The sequence below is a fragment of the Dermacentor variabilis genome, chromosome 3 (assembly GCF_050947875.1).
Source record: "Dermacentor variabilis isolate Ectoservices chromosome 3, ASM5094787v1, whole genome shotgun sequence".
Lineage (NCBI taxonomy): Eukaryota > Metazoa > Arthropoda > Arachnida > Ixodida > Ixodidae > Dermacentor > Dermacentor variabilis.
The window spans coordinates 40,955,276-40,975,336 of NC_134570.1; the positions used below are offsets into that span (position 1 = coordinate 40,955,276).

A 20,061-nucleotide genomic window follows, 5' to 3' on the forward strand; every position below is an offset into this window, starting at 1 on the left:
CTTCTGTTCTCTGTTTTTCGTGGCTTTTACAGTTCTTGCCATTCGCGCTTCTTTTTTTAACCGTCTCCAGCCCTGCAGAATCACGCAGACGTCGAAGAAGCCAACAAAGTTTTAGCGTGTCTCCAGTGACAATGAAAGAAGATGGCAGCGCGCCGTATGGCAGCAAGCCGTGCGCAAACACACCTCCGGCGCCAGAACCTTCTCTGGTGCTTGCACTCTCTTTGCCCCTGACACACGGGAGGTATTGCTCGGAGCGCCCGACACCATCGCCATAATATTTCTGAGCGAATGCTCAGAACGTCCGGGGGTAAAGCTTCAGTCCTGGGCTCTAGGAAAAAGCACCCAAGAATTCTGCCTTTTTCAGTTGCTTCTGTGCGTTATTAACCACATTGCTGGATCACCGGATACCCGTCCGGACAGTTTTCTGACTACTCGCAGGAAGAACAGCGGCTTGCCTTTGCACTAAAATTAAAACAGGCGGCAGTAAGAATCCCCTACGTCTTGAACCACCTTCTCTTTACTACAGCAATTTAACATTGTTAGAGAAACTGATGACGTAGTAGTTACAAGGCCAGAAGTCAATCCTTGCCGACAACGTAGCAGTTACCAAGCGTTCGTATACCATTATTATGACACAACATCTGTTAATGTTGCTGTGTTGCATCCAGTTCACACACGTTTAGCCTTGCCTGTGACGCCATGTGGTGGGCTTCGTACATGTAGCGCTTACAGCCTTCCTACTAACCACTATTCCAAAATGTTCGAAAATACGTTATAGGAGCCCCGAACCACTTCTTGGTATTGATGAGAAAACACATTCCGCAGATAACATACGTCAATGTGAACATCTCAGTTTTTTTTATCTGAGGTTTTTTCTTTCTTTTCTTTTTCTTTTCTTTTTTTTTTTTTTTTGCAGTGGTGCGCGGAGCGTGGTGTTCGAAAGCGGAGGACGAAGTAACCTTTTCCTAAAACGCCCTCTTTTGAAACTGAGGCCTTTTCCTCGCCCGTTCCGGAGCTTCCGGCGGCTGGAATATGCCGTTACGTACAAGATTCCCATCTACTATTGACCGGCAGTGCTAGGGCAAGCAGCAGGCTCATGTTACTCGCGCATCCAGTGAAGGCGTGCGCCTGGGCGATGCAGTCGCCATGCAGTAGCAGTGTTTTGCCGGCACCTTCTGCGTGCACAGAAAAGTTTGTTGACGCTATAGGCTCTCTCGTCACCGCTTTGCTGCCGTTCTCACACAGCAACAGTCGCCAAATTTCTGTGAGAGGTATCCAACGCCACCCTTGTTTACCGCGGTCAGTAGCAGGGACACCACGGGCAATGATGTTGAGAACGGGGTTTGCCACCAGCAGCTCCAGGAGCTCCGGTACGAAATGCGCAACCTGGTGACCGACGGGGCATTCGTCGGTGCGCTGTTGTGCACGCTACCGATGTACGCACACGATCGAAAACAGGCCGCGCACAGATGACGTTAAAGACCGCGGGTCACATGACTAAAGCGTATGGGCAGCGGCCCGCTTCGTCGGAACGATTGATGTTGAGGAGGAAGGAGAAATATAAACGCGGTGGTCATAAAATCTACACTCCTACTAGAAGAAAGGGGGTTAACCGAGGAGCCCGATTTTTATTAGTCATATCATAAGAAGTCAACAAACACTGACACCAAGGACAACATAGGGGAAATTACTTGTGCTTAATAAATGAAATAAAGAAACGATAAATTAATGGAAATTAGAGTGGAAATGCGAAGGTTGGTGGGTTCGGTTCCCACCTGCGGCAAGTTGTTTTTTCATCCACTCTAATTTCAATTAATTTATCGTTTCTTTATTTCATTTATTAAGCACAAGTAATTTCCCCTATGTTGTCCTTGGTGTCAGTGTTTGTTGGCTTCTTATGACACTCCTACTAGGTATTTTTGAAACAACTATTTCGGTAATATATTCATAGGAGACACAAAGCTCGTTGCGAATTATTTTGAGGCTACAAAAAATAAAAAGCGGCTCTGGATTTCAAGGCTCCTTAAGAGCGTTGCTTCTTGGAAAACTGGGAGGCAAGGAAGTAATGGGATTTGAAGGCAACGAGGGCGTAGGACACACGAGAAACACACGGCAGCGCTCTAGTAACTGATATTTATTGAAACTTCACGCCCAAGCTACGACGTAACTTTCTTATTCATTTCTTTTATTTGTTTGTTCACTTGTATTTGCAAAAAAATCCCCGCAACACATCTCACGGTGACTGCGGGTGGTAGTGCGCTTAGCAGTGAAGCAGTATAGCGACGCAACGTAATGCCACCACCGAAAAACCTCGTGTATATGTGTGGAGTACCCTCAAATGTGGAGTACTCCAAGAATGCTAATCGCATTAATAGTCATAGTCAACGCGCTTTTACTCACAGGTGCACATCGATAACTGAACGTGCATCTCAGAAAACATACCGCGCACCATAAGGATTAACCGTACTTGCACTAACAGGCATGCACTCACAACAAAATCTGTAGAGCACGCCAGAAGGAGGACCTAGGTCGGGACGCCATCGCTCTTCCAGCTTGTACGTCAGAATTCTGAACTGGCAGTCTGCAAAACATAAAACGGGGCGCGATTTCAACGCTCAATAAAGTTTCAATAAATATCAGTTACTAGAGTGCTGCCGTACGTTTCTCTGTGTGTCCTACGCTCTCCTTGCCTTCAAATCCCATTGCATTCTTGCCTCCAAGTTTTTCAAGAGCCAACACTCTTAAAGGAGCCTTCAAAGCCAGAGCTGCGTTTAATTTTTTGTAGCCTCAAAACAATTTGTGCGCAAGCCACTCCGCAATATGCACAATACGGTGCCAACACGAATGATTACAAAAGTTTCTCAAGTCTACCCTTCTGTGTTCGTTTTTTCGCTTCTTCTTTCACACACCGTGATGATTTATTGATGTCGTCAGCAACTTTCTACAATATGTAGCACAGAAATTATGGTCATGGACAAAGGTCCAGCGTTGGAAATGCTAATACCACCGTCTCTGAAGCCCTCTCCCAGAAAGAGAGAAAGCAAGAACATATTCCTCCATGCAGTCCACATTCAATAACCTCAAGTAGGTATACGCTATCTTGCGCAATAATAAAATAAAGAATTCCCGCAGAAATTCCTCTTGAAGTTCTCTAGGTATGCATAAGCATGTGCCCCTTAGTCACCTCCACGCAGACCGGTGTCATTATCAACGTTATGAAACTTGATCCGACTAGTATAAACGACAGCCCTGAGGCGACACAAACTCCTGCGAACGGCGACATAAGGTGAATTGATGACGCAAGCAAACTACTGCCGGTGGCGGCGCCAGATGCACTGATGACGTTCGGATCATTAAAAGCCGTTATGGCTCTTTAGCGCCGTGTCCATTGGCGTCAAACCGCTATCAAGCATGATCAACCGTACTCAGGCGGCCCTAACTTGAAAGCGATATACAATGGGGACAGAGTGCATAGAGTGCTGTTTACGCCGCTTAGTTCGTGTTGAAGCGGAAAGGCAGCACGAAGGTAAATTCTCTCGCTGCTGTGGCCACTATATTGAGTGTGATCGTTATGCATGACGGACGGACGGAGCGACGGAGCTGCGGGAGGACAAACGTACGGGTGGACGGACGGGTTTCCTCGTTGAGTCGGCACAGAAATGCTTCCGCATTTTAAACAAGTTGATGCTCCAACATGGGGCGCATAAGCACTACGGAAGTATGTGTGGGAGGACAATTCCGACAGACGACAGTGCGATGAGACGGCGACAACGTCTGTTCAACGGCCGAACGCATTTCAGTTAGCGCTGTACAGTCACTTAATAAATGTTTTGAAAGTACCAGTGACTGAGTATGCATAGTATACAGCTAACTGGGGCAGTTCACTCAATTCATCACTATCAGGTATATTCTCATTTTGGAACGACGTATAGGCTACGGTGGGAATGATCGATTCATGGTCTTCAATCCATCAAGAAGATTGATTCGTGGTCTTCAGCGCCCAAAAGCAACACTGGAGCTATGAGAGCTGGCGCAGTCGTGAGTTCCACATTAATTCGAGCCACGTGGGGTTATTTAGTGCGCTCTTAAATCTAAGCGCAGATTGTTTCTGCACTAACTAGAACGCGGCCACTGCTAAAGCGAATAAAACTCGAGGCCTCATGCCGATATTCTGTCCGCCGGCTTAGCCAATCACATTACGGTGAAAGCGATATCCTCGAAAGTGGTAGGCGCCGAATACGGCAGTCCTACGTAACATCGGCAACGAACACGTCTATTCCAGAAAACAACTTGGTTCGATCGAGGTCTTCCCGTGTCCCACAGGCAAGCGAGTGACCATATGTGTACGAAAGACTATGCGTTCCGGCCTAACCTTCCCACGTATCAAATAGACCAGGCGCCTTTACTGAAATCTTTATCCCACCCTTACTCAAAAACCATAGAAACCTGAGAAAGCGGAGATGGTGAAGCCCGCGCGAACTGTCAAAGTACAGACCAGGCAAAGCTTCCCGTCGACAACGACCAGGGTTATTGAACGCTGCGCACATAACAACGTCTCACATGGTGCTACGACTTTCATACCATGAGAGACTTCCAAAGCGTTCTCTAGGCACGGCTCTTTGGAGTGTTCGAAGTACGCCCGATGGTTCGCCGGGCGTACCACATGCGAGCTCGTGGGGAGCGCTCAAGCCAGACATGTTTTGTTGTGATGTCGCAAGTACAACACGACGCCCTGCAGCTTACAAAGCATTCCCGATCTCTCCTTTCAACTTCATTGAATGTTTCTCAGAGCTGAGAGCACGAGCATTCTGAAATCAGTGAAGCTGCCTCCAGCATCGGTGGACTCGACCCCGTTTCTGCTACAGCTAATAATGACCAAGGGCTGATGTGCTTGGTTAATGTGGCCTTCATCAAGCTATCCTTCACGGCTTCAAGGTACCTTTAACGGCTACCACAGCGTCGATGAAACACTCTCACTTCTGTGAAGTTTTCTTCGTGTTCGAACGATACAAATAATAAGCTACTTTTTCTGAGAAAATCTACAGACACTTTCATTCTGGTTAGGCACGCGGTACTAAACGAATGTGTTCTAGAACACGAGGCTTAGCCTTAGTAGCTTGGCAGATTTTACGCCATCATTATGCCAGTAGCTGCTAAAATAATCGCAATCCCGTCCTTTCGCTTTGCGTAAAAGAATCCACTGGCGCAGTTTACGTGCTCGCTGAGAACCTTCGACACGGTGACGAATCTCGCCACTGTTCTCGCTTTGACAACCAACGCCAGACTCTCCAGTGTGCCTTGCATAGACTGGATGACTGGCCATTTTACCGTAGGAAAGACCTTGGCAGCCTGGCCTCACAGTTTGTTAACCCAGAAAGCAGTTCGAGCGCTTCTTCACTACCTGAAGGCAACAGACTTGAGTGCCCGCCTATAGACATCCTACACCTAACCTAGTGCATGTGAAAGTGCGGTATGGACTCATGTTCTCTCTCTTTCTCTTTCACTCTCCATTCCCCTCCCCACGTGTAGGGTAGCAAACTGGACTCAATCTGGTTAACCTCCCTGCCTTTCCTTCTTCCCTTCTCTCTCTCTCTCTCTCTCTCTCTCTCTCTCTCTCTCTCTCTCTCGCAAGAACGCCTGTGTGGGAAATGCGTGCGACTGATAGCCAACGTCGTATACCCCCTGCGCATAAACACAAAAAAGAAAAAAAGATAAGAAGCCGTTCAATAGTGCACTGTGCACATTCTTGTTCCTTGCATTGCTAGTCTTTCTGCAGATTCGATGGTGGTTGCTGCTAGCGGCTGTCTGACCTTAAGAGGAAGCTTTAGCTCAAGTGCTCCTATCTAAATACATGTAAAAGGAGAATTCGTTTTTCTCGGCAACCACTGCACCAAATTTGACGAGGTTTGTTGCATTTAAAAGACAAACTTAAAATCTAGTGACTGTTGGTTTCGAATTTTTGAATTAGATTGTCAATTCTTTGTTAAAAATTGGCAAAAATCGAACATTTTCAAAAAACGAAACTATCAAGTTTACAACTCTGTAACTTAACCAATAAAAATGATAATACAATTCTGTGAATTGCATCTAATAGTACATCTAAAGCGGACAAAATTGATATGTTACACATGAATATAAAAAAAATTTAATAATAGAGAAATACAACTTTTGCAAAACCGTTGTAACCAACGTAACAAATTCACGTAAGATCTAAAATGACAAATTGAATTTGTCCGCTTTGAATGATCTAATGGATGCCGTTTACAGAACCGCGATATCGGTTCTTGATGCAGAGCTATGAATTTATAAACTTCGTGCTTCTATTTTTTTCACACGGTCAAATATTTGAAAATCGTTTTAAGAAAATTCAAGCCCTAAATAGAAATTCCACTTCCAACAGTCACTAGAATTTAACTTCCTCTTTCAAATGCGACAGATTTCATCAAAATCGGTCCAGGGGTTATCTCATAAAAAATTACCGACGATTACGTTACTTCCTAATGCGAAATGTGAGCGCAGCAAATAAGCTGTTTCACCTTTTGGATAGATTGAGGCAAAGAAATCGAGCAACACATGTATGCGCTATCACATAATTTTTTTTTATTTTTCACACGTATTCCTTTAACAAAGACTCCACTAACAGTTCTTGACAGTCATGAAGGAAGCTTTGTGGTCGGAGAAATAGACTGATATATGTTCGACTTGGTACACCAATGCTTGATTCTCAAAGACGAGATCTATACAAGTGCCTCGCGAGGTTGTCACAGCCGTGGGGGAAGCAGAGGCTAAGCGCCGCCGCCGAGAAGACCCTGCCGTTCGCGCCGCTGAAGCGGAGGCTCATCGCCGCCGTCGAGAGCAACCAGCAGTAAGCGAGGCTGAAGCAGAAGCTCATCGCCGCCGCCGAGAAGACCCTGCAGTTCGCGCCGCCGAAGCGGAGGCTCATCGCCGCCGTCGAGAGCAACCAGCAGTAAGCGGAAGCGGAGGGGGGCGGCGTGTACACCCAGCGGCAAACGATGGGGGCAGAAGCGCGCGCAGCAAGCGGACAACACGATAAAGGGAGGAGGGAAGAGATAGCAGCGACTGACTGATGCCGCTGACGGCGATAGTGAGTCAAACCCAGCTATCCGCCACAAAAGAACAGGGGGGGGGGGACCCTTTCCTCCTCTTTCTGCATGGCGGCGACGGTGTTCTATGCAGTCACGTTATCTTGACTCTCTAGCGGCGTCAGCGGCATCCAGCGGTATCAGTCGGTCGCTGCTAGCGCTGGGGGGATGAAAGGGGGGCGGAGCTGGTTACGAGGCCGACGCCGACGACGACGCGAAACCCAGGAACGGACGCCAAAGAGCTGCGCTCTAAAACGTTTTTGCGTTTTACATGTATTTGAATAGGCCGCGTCGGAGTTGGGCCCGAGCTAAAGCTTCCTCTTAAATAAAGAGAAGCTTTCTTTGCCTCTTCTCCCGACTTTCCGCGCGCTGCCGCTGTTGCTTCTGTGGTCTTACTCGCTCGCGCCGCTGGGTTTCTTGCAATATCACGGGATGGCGTTGGCCTCCGCGCATCATGACCGGCGCGACCGCGGCAGCATTTCACAGTTTGTGCGTATGGTACGTGCTGTGCTTGCTTTCCTATGCGACAAAAATGCAGGCCTATGGTAGTGTAGGCCTTGCAATCGCCCATAGCCTGAAGAGAGCGCTCGGAGCTGGCGTCTCAACAGCATGCTTGCCACGTATGCAGGAGGTACTCTTAAACACACGCCAGCAAAATAGCTCGAAATCGCGCACTCAGCGTTGAAGACACCCAGGCCCGAAAGAAGCATCGCGCGAAACAGGAGCATCTTCGCTACGCAGCGAAATGTGGTGCAGACCGCGAATCTATGTATACAGTGTACACATAGGGCTATACTATAATAATTATATTATCTACGTACAGCCGATAATTTAATTAAAATTTAACACTTCTATCACGATGCGAGGTAATCATAATAGTCAACCTCCTCAGATTATGAACAATGACGCAGAATACTGCCTCAAGCAAACACAGCCTCCTGTGTGCTCTGTGGGCTACGCAGACAAACAACAATGGTTCACGCAAAGTAACGTTTAACATCAGCTCACCACTCTCTTATTAGACTGAACGCTGAACAAATTACACGTTCGCCGCCAGCATCCCTGCTCATAGTCGTCAATCAAAGAAAAGAGCATACAAAGATTCGCTTAAATCGATTTCCACAGTGCGTGGCACCCGCAGATTTTGTTTAGTTGAGAAAAAGTGTCGGTGCCCAGGCTGGCGCACCGACACTCCTTATACCATTATCCAGAGTCGACGCTGCAAGAGAGCTTCACAGTCTCGCTCGTACCATCACGTTAAGTTACTGGCATACGCTACAGAGCTCTAAGTGTCGCTTATACAGCCTCGACCCATCACTGAAACTTAAATTACCAGCGAACCTTTCACGACGTGACGCAAGACTGCTTTGTCGGCTGTGGGTAGGAGTAGCATTCACAAACTCTTACAGCTATCGCATTGGAATGGCGGATTCATCAATGTGTGCTAAGTTTAGTTGAATTTGTGTTAGGGATACACGGTGCATGTTCTTTTAGCGTAAATTGCATAAAAGGTTTGTGCTAGGTGTACAATTTCATTGCATCGCAGAAGCTGTTCTTGTAAAATAACCGAGGTGTAAGAAATTTTCTAAAATAATCTACGTAGGTAACTTGAGAAACCATGTAACTTATACAAAGTACTGTCTCGCGCGGCCCTGCCATACTGGCTTGCTCCAATCACACCATGCAAGATCCTCGAAATCCTCGAAAAGCCAATGGCAAATATCCCTACGTGGAAGGATGCGAAAGCATTGCGGCGTCTTGCAGACGATGACTCGTTTTACGAAGCGTAATGGTATTGTTTACGTTGCCATGTATCATTACTCGCACAACGCGACTCCTTCGCGTATATGAGTGGTGGTCCAGAGGAGCAGGGCGCAGTCGAGGGCTTAGAAGTCATAGTCGAATGTTCATCCGTCGGAGCGCACGACAGAACTCGCCGAAATCGCCGCACCGAGTGGCAGTGGACCAGTGCCGTCAGCGCCTTCGTAGAAGGAGGGGCAGTATGGGAACGCTGGCATGGTGAGCGGCATCGGAGACAGCTGTGGAATAAGACGACGAATCCTGAGTAGTGGCAAGAGCGTGTCTCTGTGACCCCGCGACTCTGTACCATCTCCAGCCACGCCGTCGGATTTTCCCCTTCATGAGCCATTAAAAAAAGTAATGCCGTGTGCAATGATGACACTAACGCGCCCTGCGACAGCCCAATGCGTTTCTCATATGATACTTTCGTGCACCCTGTTCAGCTACCGCTGCTGTCCATCAGATGTTTTCACGCGACTTGAATAAATTACGCAGAGTCACGATGGACAACCGCAATAGTCTATTGCGTGAACGCGATAAGACCGGGCATCGCATCTTGTAAAGCATCGGCTTAATGCGATTTGCCGATAGACGTAGCACTTCAACTTTCGTTGTTCAACGTGCATCAAAAGCTTGCTACACGAGTGCGTTTGCATTCCGATTCCATAGAAATGCGGCCGCCTCGGCCGGACGTCCAACCTATGACCTCCAAAGCGTCCACTAATGAGAAAGGCTTGGCGGAGTCGACGACCTCGTGCTGAGCAGGGGAATACTACAGGCATAGTACGCAGATCCTTAAGGGTGCATTAATGTAAAATGCATGACAGAAACAGGTTCTGAAACGTTGCTAGACGATCATTAACGTGTAAAGCTTCACAACAAAAGTGTGTCGTGTACACCGTGTCAGACTGGGTCACTCTGTTAGCAATACGGTGAAAAGTAAGCCCACTGTTTCGTTAATAGATGAACCACCGCAGCTTAAGATGTTTCAGCGATCGCGTTTTACCGCAGCGCAGGGTATATGGAGCCGTCATTCAGCTGCTAAGCATAGCGATTACGACTGTACTCTCTTTCAGGAACCGTAACCGAGTCACTGGCTTTATTGCCAGAGCAAACAGCGCGTGCACATATAAATGGAGCTGGCGCGATGAGCTTCGTCATTTTTAACGCGAGCGACCGCGTGCAGCAGAGGTGTCAGCGGCTCCCGTTTCCCCGTTAGCTGCTGGGACGTTGAGCGTCGACACCCGTTTAAGCAACGGGGGTTTTCCGCGATTACTTAACCATCACTAACCGCTGCCACTGACACTAGCTTCACTGCACAACAGGTGTAATTGCGCATCTCCAGGAGGTGCATATATTGCCTCCCAGAGATCACGCTGCGGCGGACTGGGCAAACAGGCTTGTTGATGACGGACTTGAGACATCATTAACTCCCGTGAAAAGGACATCGCGCGAGTATACTAGAAGCACGTAGGCCAGACATCGCTGTCGTCCGATGTCCTTCTCGCGCTAGTTAATTCGCAGTGCTAGAGCACCATTAGTGAAATTAAGAGTTGGCTCTGTGTTGGTGCGCGAGAGCTTGTATCGTTAAGCACATGTGGAGAGTCCGTCGTGGATGTCCTGTAGCTTCTGTGGGACACTTGAACACCTTATATTGGAGTGTCCCGCATTCATCGCACAACGTGCGCTGCTAATTAAAGAATACGGACTGATTGTACTCAAGTGTACGACCCTTCACGATTGCCTCTTTCCGAGAAGGTGTGCTGCTCAAAGAGACCAGGCCCATAGAGCCATGCTAACTTTCATACAGAAAACTAATTTGGCCTCCCGTTTACAGACATTTTTTTCCGTGTTCCTACTTTCTTTTGTCCCTGCTTCTGTGATTTGCTTATTTCCTATTTGCTTTCCTATTTCTTCGTTTCCTATTACTCTTCTCCTCTTCTTCTCTTGTCATTCCCTCCTCCCGAAAGAGTAGGCAGGCGTTGTGCCTCTCTCAGTGGCAGTTGTCGGCTTGCTCCTTCCCTGCTTCCTTTGTGTGCTTGTATGTTTGCGTATAATAATAATAATAATAATAATAATAATAATAATAATAATAATAATAATAATGCTGTGTCAAGTCTGTAATAACCTCCAACTGTCCCAACTTTCTTCTCTAATTGATATCAGACAGAGGTTACAGTGATTACGCATCAGAAAAGGAGCCCACAAGCGCACGTGAAAGAGAGCACGCCGGCAGAAAAAAAAATTGGAGGACGCTTAAGCTGCGCCTTCAAGAGTGGAACGCGATATCGTTATCGCTACCCGTTCGCACCGCCCACTCATTCGCTCGGCATGCTCTTGAGTCACACAAAGACGAAACGTGCGCGTGAGCAAGCGGAACGAACCAAGAACTCGGTGTCTCGGAGGGAGAAACGATCTACGCGAGCCAAACGCCGTGATCGGCACGGACAGCCGGGCCGCGACGCGCCATGAAGGCGGACGCGATCAGGGGGCTGACGCCTCGATGGAATCGTCCTCTATCTTGCTTGGGAGCACCACCCAGACGCATGACTCCTCGCCAGCACCACGGCACACTTCGCAGGGGACGCTTTCCCATCAGACGCACTACGGCGCAGTGATCACGTCAGAGGCGTCCCGCATCGGACTCTGCACCTAGGAATCGCGCTGTGAGCGGAAAGACGAGCCGTGTCACGCGTGGGAGTGGCGCACCACCTGTAGGGGCAGCACCGTACATTGCGAGGAGGGGGTCTTCTGTGTTTGCCGCAAGATGGCTCTGCGTGCGCGGCAAGCGCAGAAGAAATCTAGCGGAAACGTACTTCGCTACGTGTTTAACTGCGACTTCTGTAATTTACATGCTCATAATTACCGATATACACGGCAGTATAACTTTCTACGACAAGTTTCTAAGGCAACGCCGCATTCACTAGAGGTTCTTTTGTCCCGCTATGAAGAATCAAACTCATGGCTGAGTGGTAGCGTTTCTGTCTCACACTCCGGAGACCCTGGTTTGATTCCCACCCAGCCCTTCTCGCAAGTTGTTTTTTTATAAATTGCCTTCCGGCATTTTTCGCTCACGGCCGACGGCGCCGACGCCGACGACACACGTCTTTTCTGCGACATGAGCTCCTTAACGCTATCGCGTTACAACTAAGAAAAGCTCAGGTCACAAGCAGACGGACGGACAGACAGAGACTAGTGAGAGACAGATATAGCAGAGCTCGTAGCATGTCCATCGCCTTCACAGCGAAATACCTAATTGAGGCACCTTCGGCAGCTCGCCCATCGAGGAAAAAGAGGGGTGCGGCTACATGCATAATAAATCACAGCATCGAAACGACCGGTTGTCAGTGCGCGCGCGGTCACAACGAGAACGGCGGTAGAAGGAGAATGGCCGTCAAGAAGAAAGGGTACGGCGACGCACTCTTGTAGAGCTTCTCAGTTCGAACGACGTCGTCATACGAAGGTAGTACTTCCTCCTATACGAGCTGCACCGAAGAGGAGACGGAGGACGGGAACAGAAAATGGCACGCCTGGTATTATAGATGATAATCGCCATGCTGCCGCCCGAATAGCTGGAATGGGATCACCGCTTCCGAGCCGCCTTTCTCCACCCCAGCAGTGGATCTGGCGCACTTTTGGTTTCTTTATTCTTGTTATGTCTGGTGTCTCCAGTCCATGTAAAGGTAGTATAGGTATAGGTAAGTGAGCTGTTTCCGCTACAAAGCAACACGTGGTCAAAAGAAGCAGAAGCTACAGACATACACGTACATGCTTCACTATGGTGGCTGTGTTGTCAAGGCAGGTTGTGCGCGAACACTCGTCACAATACAAGATCATACGCGGGCTAGGGCGCGTTCCTAGGCTAGGAACCGCTTTACATTTCGCAGCAAAAGGATCGTGTGAGTCACCCATTCATTGTTATGTTAGATAAAGACATGTTGGTACTTTCCTCGTATCTATATAAATACCAGACAATTAATGTGATCACTGTGTCCGCCGTAAATATAATACTGAGATGTGTTGCGCTCATCTGTATGACATTTAGATCTGATGTTTCCGAAAAAAAAAATTAAACCACTTAGATATGGCTTGTCCTTGCGTACATATTTTTGTCGCCATTTGTTTAGCGCAAAGTCTCAGGATGAATTCATACCAACTGGGCCGGCTCGGAGTGATGCTTCATTTTTTCAACCGAGAGAAAGCGTCTCGGGTGGGCCCCTCACCGCATAGACTTACAGCGATGGACTATTCACACCAAACGTCAAGCGTAATGAAACATGCGTTACTTTCCCCCCACGCTTTCACACTTTTTTGGCCTTACCTTTCCAATGCAACAGTTCAGCCGGAAAAAAAACATTTAAACTATAGGTACAATATAAACACAATTTGAAAAGATAGTGCGAAGAATAAAGACGACCTCCGATATTTACAGAAGTTGTACTTACATTCTTTTTTACAGCGAAACTGTATACGGGTAGTTTCTGGAAAAAATTGCTTGCGTCTAAGCTGGTCTAGTTTCTTTGCGTTGAACTGCGTGCATGACGGGACTAGCTACTGTTCCATTCGTATCACTTCTCGTCTGCGCAGTTCGACATGTTGAACAGGACAAATTGTCCTTTTCGAACTTCCATTTTAACAAACGGCGCCAACAGCTTCACAGTGACGTCGCATAATCCACTCTTTCCCTTTCTTCTCTGTAGAGCGTGTGTGCTTGTGTGCAAATACGTGCGTGCGCATGCGCGCGTATGTGTTGTGTGCGTGTGTTGCAGGTGTGTTTGTGTGTGTACAAATGTAGGGAGGGCCTTAAAGTGCACGCACCAAGATTAATCTTTTCACTTGTTTTCTCCCCCCTTCTTCTTTGTCAAGTCTATGCTCACGCAAGACTGACTAATCGCCTTTCTTGCCAGTGGAGGGGCTTAACGTCCCATGCTACTATCTATCTATCTATCTATCTATCTATCTATCTATCTATCTATCTATCTATCTATCTATCTATCTATCTATCTATCTATCTATCTATCTATCTGTCTATCTATCTATCTATCTATCTAGGTTTTTCGTATTTCTCTTTGCTATCCCTTATAAGAACTCGAGTTGCCCACGCACCTTGGCTATCTTATACTTGGCTATCGCCACCGGTGGGCGCATCGGCTTCCAGCCAACCGAAACCGCTCTCACCTGTCTACAGGTTTACGGATTCGTCTTCCGGGGCTTTCCGTCGAGTCCAGCTTCCGTGGTACTGCACGTTTCTTGTGGTGCGCGAAGCCAAACAAGCGCAGCTCAGAGGCCAAACGCAGGTGCCCCTCGACGCCTAAAGAGGAGTTGGCCGAGTTTGCGAGCGCGTTCGCCTCTCGCTGTGTGTGCGAGTACGAAGACGAGATGTAGGCGCCAGCAGCAGCAGTAATAGGCAACTGCGTTCGCAATGCTATGAGAGGCCGCAGCCGCCAACTCCTGTGTTTTCCGTACTCTCACGTGTACGTAGTACATCTGCTTGTCGAGCGCTGTGTACACATGCCCCGAGTTTCGCCGTCCAGAATATATATGTCCGCGGGGCATGCTTCAGTGTTCTCATATGTAGATTGCGGTAGTCGACTCGCACATTTTTGCTGCGGTCTGGACGCATTTCCGCAAAACTCGCATCCTCTGTGTACGAACCTTGGACGTGGCATAACGTATTGTGGTTATATGCGCTTCTTTTGTGCCTCGGTTATGTTCATTTTTGTTTTGTATCTGACACATTCAGCCTCTAAAATGTGTTCCTTTCACCTTTACGCAACAGGCAATGATGCCTTGTCGGCTTCTCGAGAATGCATCGGTGTATATTGGGCAAGTGTGAAAGTTATCGTTGTCGTTAACGGCCAAAGGTCATCTCTAAAAGATGGCGGTATACCGCATATCTTTGTTTTAGCTTATTCGAAATAAGGCTGGACCATCGCACTTATTCACCGAAATGCCTATTTGTTTGTTCCTTTCCTTTACGCGATGAAATAAACGGCCTGAAATCGTAGTTGATATCCCGGAACACAGTAAAGCGACAAATGCAAACAAGGTATCTGCATTCATTGTACAATTCGAACAAATGATGCTGTTTGACAATGCTGTTGATCTCATTGGAAGAATAGTCATGACTACGACTTCAAGTGGTTATGTTCCTAATATTGCGCGCCACACACACACACACACACACACACACACACACACACACACACACACACACACACACACACACACACACACACACACACACACACACACACACACACACACACACACACACACACACACACACACACACACACACACACACACACACACACACACACGGATGCACGGACGCACGCACACAAATGCGCATTCAACTGGTTTAATATTTGCATTGTGCCAGAAGTCCCACACTCAACACATGCACGCAAGGAATTCCTCGGGCAATCCTTTGTCAGGAGCAGACGTAGTTCAAGTAAGCCGGCCTTAGCTATGCTGTCGTGAGTCCCGGCCATTGTTAGCCCCCTGACTAAACACCTAATCTTAATGTTAAGACAACCGTTGCTTAGCGCAGCTGCTATAATTTAGCTGAAAACATAAGCTGCAGCTCCGCTTCTTTTTTGTTTTCTTTTTACGGCGAAGCTATATAGGGCTAGGTTCGGGAAAAATTTGCGTGCGTTTATCGATAATTTCTCCCCATACGTGGGCCGATCCCGAAGATAGCTAAATACCTGGCTGACCCGCGCCCGAGATGAAGCAGGCTTTAAGCACTCCGCCAACTTGCAAAGATAAGTATAACATCTTAGGTCCAAATGCAACCCGTATGAGATATCAAGCTGACGAGAACAGATACTGCACTTTGACCCGCGTCGGCCATGTCTACGTTCGCGCAGCGCTTTCTTTGTCGGCGTTCCGAGCGTTCGCGTATCTCCTTTCCTTCCGCTCTCCCGTGGTGGCGGTCTCATAACCGTGCGGCTCCGCAGGACCGCGAGGCAGAAAGAAATGCGAACCGTCCATGTGGCCACGATCCCGCAAACTTGGAACGTTTCACCGGAGCAACGGCCAGGTTTCAGCGGGTGCTTATGGGGAACCACTTTGGTTTGGCCTGTATCGTGTGTGACCCCTAGTGGTTTTCGAATGACCTCACAACCATTACTGCATTGCGGGACGTCGACCAGCGGACGATCGCCTTGGCTACGGTGAAGCACTGTGTGCCCTCGGAGTGCGGTGAGGCGCGTGCCTGTTCTACGTGGCGGGATTCCTTAGTAAAAGGTGTCCTGCCGCGTTCTGCAACAACACGTAGGTATGTGTACCCCCGGTGGCTCATCATCTTCTGAGGCTCAACATCGTGGAGGAGCGACTAGTCGCACCTCGCCTTCCATTTATATGGATACGGCGTCTGACGGACGGCAGTGGTCAGTTCGCCATTAAGAGGCCCACATACACAGCTTAGATGGTCATCCACCTTCACAAAGTGAAATGAGGCTGAATTTTTTCCCCTGTAACAGTAAAAACATAGTGCTTTAGCACAATGATGTTTTGCATGATTACGTACATGAGAATGACGCAAATAATTTTCAAGTATATTAAGAGCCAACCTTATTACGTTGTTTTCTTCATTTGTTAAAGTATTATGGCCGTTACCATCAGTCAAGCTAAAGAAAGCGCACGCTAAACAGCCTAGTCGTCAGCAACTTATTTTTACGGCGTCCTGTGTCTAGAGAATGTAATGTTTCACGTGGTCATTTTGTGATACCGCGTTTCCTGCTTCCCTTTTGTATCAGGTAATGAAAGTACCAAAGCTCGAAAATTCACTTACGCGGTAAAAAAGATTTCTGCGCATAGTGGGATAGCCGCATAATAGAAGGGCACCTCAGGAACAGCTAAGGATGGCCACGACAGTCATGCGGTCATACGTGTGAGATCAAATGGTTCCCGCGACAATATCAGCGCTTAAGATGTTATTTCCTCCTGCTGAGTGATGTCATACCGCCTCGTTCATGTTTCGCGGTATCAGAAACATTGCCGAATGATAAAAACATCATTACCGGGAATCTAGGCTAAAGTTCTGCATTCATGTATAGGAGTGAGCGCTTCATTTGTTTAAAGTGACGCAAAACGTTTTTATGACATGCTTGAATCACAATGCAGCTATAAAAGTTGAATGATTTTAACGAATGGAGAGCACGGTGATCACACATCGCGCGCTCGACACCTGCAATCACTGATTTTATTACAGCGCATCGACTACAGCGACAAGCAAAATGAGTCTCGTGAGCCTTTACATTGTGAAAAGATAAATAACATCATTCACGACTGCGCTACAACTACGTAACAAAGATACTTTGAAGGATATGCGCGCCGTACGTGCACACGTGAACAAGTAGCGGCTAGCAGACGACGTTACGCGCATTCCACACTGTGGCAGTTCAACCAGCGTCCGCCGGGCGGCGACTCCGCTCAATCTCGCGCCATTAATGCGCCCCGTGGGAGCAATCAGACTCTTTCTTCACATTTCATTCAAAGCAAAAATGTTTCGGTAGATCAGCGCTGCAGTGCAACAACGCTTGTTATTGCTGAAGCCCGCGCGCCCATAGCGCCTATTTTAAGCATGAAATGCTTTTAACTCTCGCTGTCGGCATCCTTCAAGTGTCCTTGAGCCAAAAGTCAGAGCCGTTGTACGGGCACTCAAACGAGAACATCCGGGGGAGTTGGGAGAACAATTCGACATCCTCTGGACAACCAGTAAAAACTTAAGAAAATGCGGTGTCTGAGCCCCGATCCTCTATACAGGACCACATTACATTATATGCGCTAGTTACTGCCCAAACAAGTTACTAAAAATATTGCTTGCGAGTTCTTCCTAATGCTTGCTCACAATATCACTCAAGCTGTAATTTCTAGTACGCTGAAGTTTTATTTGTCATTTACAATAGCAACGTTCAAAAGGTAGACAGAGGGTACCATACAGCTAATTGTCATTTTTTGGTGCTGAAGGAGCGTTGTGCTCTTTTGAACGCCAGCGGTCCGTGAGTTCCGCGGCGAGTGTTCTGCGTCGCCTCGAGAGATGGCGCCATGCAACGCTGGGCAGTGCGCTCGGTCTCCCTGGTATCTTTCGTTGCCTGCCGTGCAGCCTTCAGCCGGTTTTCTTCTTCTACATGGGCAGCGTTCATATGGACCATCACACACTATGGCGTGGTGCACTGCGCTGTGGTGGTGTGTGCCGTTACAAACATGCACTGTACTCATTTTAAAACTGCGGCTAGTATTAGCTCCAACCAATCTGCTTTGCCGGCGGCCATTTCATGCTTACATTTACTCTCGATTGCGAGCCGCCGCGGTTGCTCAGTGGCTATGGTGTTAGGGTGCTGAGCACGAGGTCGCGGGATCGAATACCGGCCACGGCGGCCGCATTTCTATGTGGGCGAAATGCGAAAACACCCATGTACTTAGATTTAGGTGCACGTTAAAGAACCCCAGGCGGTCAAAATTTCGGAGTCCTCCACTACGGCGTGCCTCATAATCAGAAAGTGGTTTTGGCACGTAAAACCCCATAATTTAATTTTTTTTTACTCTCGATTACGGGAGAGCCAGCAATTTTTAAAGCGAAGGTTTTTTTGCCTCTTCCTTCGACTTGTCCACCACTGCTGCTGCTGCTGTCTGGCACATCGCGTCTGGGGGTGGTTCAGAGCGTATCTATGCATGACAGGAGCGAGCCAGGGAGGAAAGGCGGCGCGAGAAACTCGTTTGGACCCCACAGCGTCGAATGAGCATAATGCCCTCAATAGCTCCCTGGGCGTCGCCACATTAGCCTTTTGACAACTGTAATTATCTGTCACCCCCTCAAATGCATTACAGAAACTGCAGCGCTTCCCTTTCTACAAACGTGCAAGTCCAAAGGGAAAGTAGATAGAACTGTAGAGAAGAGTGAAAAGAAGATGGCGGTTTCCATACAAGGGGAGGGGGGTGGGAAGGTGACGTGAGAAGGCAAGCAAGCCCTAGTACTATACGACGGCGATTACGGGGAAACTGGACAAGCTTAATTTCAAGGTACGGAACAGTACGTTGCTGCTATTCCTGAAAAATAAACGCTATGCAAATATGTCAAGCGGACAAAGCGCGCAGCGCGTGCAGAAGCAGAGTCGCATTAATTAAAGCGCACCGCAGGGTCCAGGCAACACTATGGAAGCGGCCGACCTTCAAATCAACACTTATGTGCCTGCCGCGGTATCTTTGCGGCTATGGCATTGCTGGAGGTCACGGATTTGATCCTGACCGTGGCCGCCACATTTCGACGGGGGCGAAATAGAAAATGCACGTGCATTTAGATTTCGGGACACGTTAAAGAACATCACGTTTTCAAAATTATTCCGGAGTCCGCAACTACAGCCTGTCTCATAATCCGATTGTGGTTTTGGCACGAAAAGTCCCATAATCCAATTCAAATTTAATAGTTCTGCCGCCATTCGATGTGCTATGTGAGGCAGTGAAAGTGCTAAACTCTCTCAGATGCTATGAAATATGGCATACAACAACGCCTGAAGCAAACACCTATCCCTGTGTGTCCTGTGTACTACGCAGACAAACAGCAGTGGTGCAGGCAAGGTAACGTTTAACATGAACTCAACACTCTGGTGTCAGACTAAAGACTGAAAAAAGTTAAGCTTTCGCCGTCAATATTACCGCGAATTATCATCAGTCAAAGCAACCAGCACAGAAAACTTCGCTTACATCGATTCCCAGAGTGCGTGAGATCTGCGTAATTTTTCCTCTTATTATTATTCCTGTCTTTTTCTTCTTCCGCTTTCTTTTTATTCTTTGGAACGGGAAGGCTCGCATATCCCCAGTAGCGGCCTGGCTACAATGACGCCACTAACAGGAACACAAAGAGCAGCAGTACGACTGAGTGAAATATATTTGGAAGACAGCATAAAACCGCTTTCGGCTGCTCTGCGACGTATCATGCGAGATAAACAACAAAAAGTAGGGTCAGCCCATATATCACCAAAACTGCTCGCCTTCACCGAATCAGTCCATCCGGAACTGCTAGACTTCGTTTTCTTCGAGGCCCCTTCTTTCTCTCTCTTTCATGTCATCTATTACACGTCAGAGTCAGAAATATGTGTCAGCCAGAAGAATGGAACGGATATCGCGCATTAACATACCGCACGTATTA

The 20,061-nt window shown here is 47.9% G+C and overlaps 1 pseudogene; it reads right to left on the reverse strand.

Annotated features, from left to right (window-relative positions):
* Positions 1–15,582: 15,582 nt before the first annotated feature.
* LOC142576803 (U2 spliceosomal RNA) lies at positions 15,583–15,762 on the reverse strand (annotated as a pseudogene).
* Between the last annotated feature and the right edge of the window lie 4,299 nt (positions 15,763–20,061).